The following is a 5,120-nucleotide window of genomic DNA, read 5'->3' as shown; positions in this document are numbered from 1 at the left end:
GTGCTTATACCCCTCAACAAAATGGGGTGGCTGAGCACAAGAATAGACACCTTATTGAAATACTTGTACACTTCTAATCCATGGTCAGGTACCCTCACGTTTTTGGGGTGATGCAGTTCTCACTGCATGTTATCTCATAAACCGCATGTCATCTTCTGTCCTAGATAACAAAATCCCTCATTCTATCTTATTTCCTCAAGATCCTTTACATCCATTACCTCTTAGAGTTTTTGGGTCTACATGTTTTGTTCATGATTTTAGTCCTAGTCTTGATAAGTTATCTCCTCGATTTCACAAATGTGTCTTCGCTCCACTCGTAACCCTTCCCCCCATTATACTGTTCTTAGTTACCAGAGATTATCTCCATCTTTTTACACATGTCTCTCATCCATTTCTTCTGTGTCAATTCCCAAATCTGTGGGTGATGCCTTAACTCATCCTGGCTGGCGTCAAGCCATGCTGGATGAATTAAGTGCTTTACAGAAAATTGGAACTTGGGAGCTTGTCCAATTACCATCTGGAAAGTCTGTTGTTGGTTGCAGGTGGGTGTATGCTATCAAAGTTGGCCCTGATGGTACAATTGATCGTTTGAAGGCTCGACTGGTTGTCAAAGGCTACACACAGATTTTTGGTTTGGATTATGGTGATACTTTTTCTCCAGTGGCAAAAATGACCTCTGTTCGTCTATTCATTGCCATGGCCGCTCTTCGACAATGGCCTCTTTACCAACTTGATGTCAAAAATGCTTTCCTTAATGGTGATTTGCACGAAGAAATTTATATGGAGCAACCGCCTGGCTTTGTTGCTCAGGGGGAGTCATCTGGATTGGTATGTCGTCTTCGCAAATCCCTATATGGCCTAAAACAGTCTCCTCGGGCCTGGTTTGGTAAATTCAGCTGTGTTGTTCAACAATTTGGTATGTCTCGCAGTGAAGCGGATCATTCAGTGTTCTATCGTCACTCAAGTGCTTGATGTATCTACTTAATAGTGTATGTCGATGACATTGTTCTCACAGGAAGTGACTACCTTGGCATCTCTCAGATGAAACAACACCTTTGTCACCATTTTCAAACCAGAGATCTTGGCAAACTCCGGTACTTTTTGGGTATTGAAGTAGCACAATTCAATGATGGTATTGTCATATCTCAGAGGAAGTATGCGTTAGACATCTTGGAGGAAACAGGGTTAATGAACTGTAAGTCTGTTGAGACACCTATGGATCCTAACATCAAGCTTCTACCAAATCAGGGGGAGCCTTTCTCAGATCCTGAACGTTACAGAAGATTAGTTGGTAAATTGAACTATCTTACTATTACGCGTCCTGACATTTCCTTCGCAGTTAGTGTGGTGAGTCAATTCCTTAACTCCCCATGTGAAGACCATTGGGATGCAGTTGTTCGCATACTGAAGCATATTAAAGGATCACCTGGAAAAGGTTTGCTATATGGTCCTAACGACAATACAAAAATTGTTTGTTATTCAGATGCTGATTGGGTTGGTTTCCCTTCTGATAGGAGGTCTACTTCTGGTTATTATGTCTCTATTGGTGGCAACCTGATATCTTGGAAAAATAAGAAGCAAAGTGTTGTGGCTAGGTCCAGCGCAGAAGCAGAATATAGAGCTATGACATCAGCTACTTGTGAGCTTGTATGGCTTGAACAATTACTTAGTGAATTGAAATTTGGAGATATCACTCACATGACACTTATATGTCATAATCAAGTTGCTCTTCATATTAGTGCTAACCCTGTCTTCCATGAGAGAACCAAGCACATTGAAGTTGATTGTCATTTTATTAGAGAAAAAATCATATCCGAAGATATCAAGACTGAGTTCGTTAACTCAAGCAACCAGTTGGCAGACATATTCACTAAGTCTTTGCAAGGACCTAGAATTGACTATCTCTATAACAAGCTTGGAACATATGATTTGTATGCTCCAGCTTGAGGGGGAGTGTTAGAGATATTATATTTAGTTTATATTTAACACAAGGGAGATTTCTTCTATTATAAATAAAGAACCCTATGTGTGTATTTAACACAAGGGAGATTTCCCATCATCTCTTTCACTATTTCATAAACCCCAAACCGGTGCGAGTGCCGCTGCCGACACGGTTGCAGCGAGGAGATCAGGTTTGGTTGGCGGTTCCACGAGTTCGATTTCTGTGTTGAAATAGAACTCAGAAGTCATCGATCTCTATTGTAGGGAGAAAAGTCGGTGTTGAGTCTCTTGGTGAAGGTAAGAGCAACGTTTCGTCTACGAGGGGACGTATCCGAAAGCTTCTACCAGAGCTCCGGCGCAATTCTGTAACTTCTTCACGGGCCGGCGCTGCGGCGAATCCGATGCGAGTAAGGTGGAGGTTGGGAGGAAGCTGGTGAGTAAGCTGGCATTATCAGGTTCACGTTCGACTTTGTCTATTTCGAGAAGGATAAGTTCTTCGTCCGTGGATAGCATTGCCAACAGTGGAGGTTCTGCTCGAAGGTCAGTTTCCAGGGTGTCTTCACCGACGGTTTCGAGCGGGTTGAAGTCAGGCTCTCTGTCAACATCACAGGATAGAGCTTAAATAATTATCAAAGAGATTTAGTGTTAAAAAATATTAAAACTATTTTTATAATTTTGTAATTTTATTGGTTTTTTTTATCTATTTTATAGTTCTTATTATGTGTTATAACAAAATATAAGAATAACATATATAAAAGAAACCTAACGAAAAACAAAACCAAAAGAAATCATAATCAAAACAAAAGAAAAAAAAAAAAAAAAAAACACGAAAGTGCGGACATTAAATGATATAGTAAACAAAATGGAAAAAAAATAAGTAAACGGGGTGCAATGGTATTAGGTGCAAGTGAAAAGAAAAAAATTAAATTAAATCAAAAATCAAATTCAAAACAATGAAAAAAAAGATTGGAATCGGAAAGCCCAATTACCTCGTTTACGGTTCATGCTTTTCAAACAAGAGAAACAAAATTCTTTTCTTCACGCAGAGGGAGAAAAAAGTTTCGCTTTTTCTTTCAATGAATCTTCTTGCCCAAGTTGCAGCGCCCTAACAATTCTGTAGTTATTTTCAAGCAAGGAGATCACACTCTTCTGCCTAAATATCGAACCAAGTGTTTTGTTCTTACTGTTGAAACAAATTTGCAAAAAAACCCTCTCATCCCTACTGGACAGTGCAGAAGCTCTATCCTACGATGTTGACAGAGAGCCCGCCTTCAACCCGTTCGAAACCGTCGACGAAGACACCCTGGAAACTGACCTTCGAGCAGAACCTCCACGGTTGGCAATGTTATCCACGGACGAAGAACTTATCCTTCTCGAAACAGACGAAGTCGAACCTGAACCCGACAATGCCAGCTTACTCACCGGCTTCCTCCCAACCTCCACCTTACTCGCACCAGATTCGTCGCAGCGCCGGCCCGTGAAGAAGTTACAGAATTGCGCCGGAGCTCCGGCAGAAGCTTTCGGATAGGTCCACTCGTAGACGAACAACTGCTCTTACCTCCACCAACAGCACCGACTTTTCTCCCTGCAACAGAGACCGATGACTTCTGAGTTCTGTTTCAACGCAGAAACCGAACTCGTGGAACAGCCAACCAAACCCAATCTCCTCGCCGCAACCGTGTCGGCAGCGACACTCGCACCGGTTCGCGGTTCAACTTTCCCTCTCTCCGTACCACCAGGTTCTGCGGCAGTTTTGGCAACTCTCCTGGAGGCTTCTAGAACGCCCTTCTCCGAGGAACTTAGGGGCTCTTCCGACACGACATCTTCATCAGAAGGCTCGACGACACTTGCTTGTTTTATGAGAGGGCCCGGAAGATTAGGAATTAGAGTTGGTTAAGAGAGCGAGAGAGGTGGATATGTTGAGTGACGTGCTTATGGCCGAAAGGAAATTGATGAGGTAAAAGATAAATTTTGACCAAGGAATTGATTTATGAGGGGCTGAATATGTTAAGCCTATGGAAGAATCAAAACTTTGTTGAGGAATGAATGATGGATGTTGCTGGGGTAAAGGGAGAATCTCCCTCTTTCCTGTGCGTGAGCCGATAATTGATTCAGAGGGGATAATTCTGTTGATCCAGCCATGAGTAACACGTGAGTGAGCGATGGACGAACAATTCGGTTATATGGTGAAGGGGACAAAAAATGGTTTTTCTGTTTGGTGAGTAAGGGAATTGAGAATGAAGGAGAGGGTGTGGCCTATGTTTGTTGGAGTGGTCCCCTTGGGTGAATATGGGTTATTCGTCTTTGTGGAAGATGGAAAAAAATTTTAGAAAAAAGATGGATATGTTGTGTGGTGTTGGAGGAGACCCTGAATTTGTTGAATCCATACATGCCAGGAATACAATCATGAAAAGTGTGCATCATGATGATGCCGCTTATTATTTTTTTTATTTTTTTATTCCTCTTTTTCTTCTTTTTTCACGTTTCCCCTTTTTTATTTTTCTTTTCCTTTCCTTTTTTTTTCTCTTTTTTTTTTTCTTTCTTCTTTTTCCCTTTTTTTTTATTTTCGCTTTTTTCTATTCTTTTTTCGTTTTACACCTATCAAACATCAATTGGTACGTGTGCTGAGAAGTTAAAATCTACTCAACCACATCGCAACAGCAATTGCAAACCAGTACTATGATATTCCCAATATAATCATAACCACAATCTAAAACCATACATTTGAATGAGTGAGAATAAAGGAAAGGCAATATTCATACCTTCTATTGCACAGAAAAAAGGTTATGCCAGGACTCAATTGCAATAATCTGTAAGACATTCATCGGACATGACACTGTCACAGACACCGGGACATTGCTAACATCCAAAATATAGGATAAGGCAACACCACTAATATATATAATCAATGAGACAAAAATCTCAATTCAGAATTAAGATTTATATAATTCACACTATAAAAACAAATGTGTTACAGTTTTCCCGTAACAAAACCTTTCACAAAGTAACTCTAAATAAGAAACATGCATCTTAATAGTTAAAATAACTAGTTAAGTTTTATACAGACAAGCTTGAAAAAAAGAGTCATGCATTATTTATAATATAAATTGTTTCATTTTAATTTCTTTACTACTTTTCTAATAGAGTATTTTCTAGGAAGTGTTTTAGGCAAGAATAAG

The sequence above is a fragment of the Vigna radiata genome, unplaced genomic scaffold (genome assembly GCF_000741045.1).
Source record: "Vigna radiata var. radiata cultivar VC1973A unplaced genomic scaffold, Vradiata_ver6 scaffold_216, whole genome shotgun sequence".
Classification (NCBI taxonomy): domain Eukaryota; kingdom Viridiplantae; phylum Streptophyta; class Magnoliopsida; order Fabales; family Fabaceae; genus Vigna; species Vigna radiata.
This window is presented reverse-complemented; position numbering follows the sequence as displayed.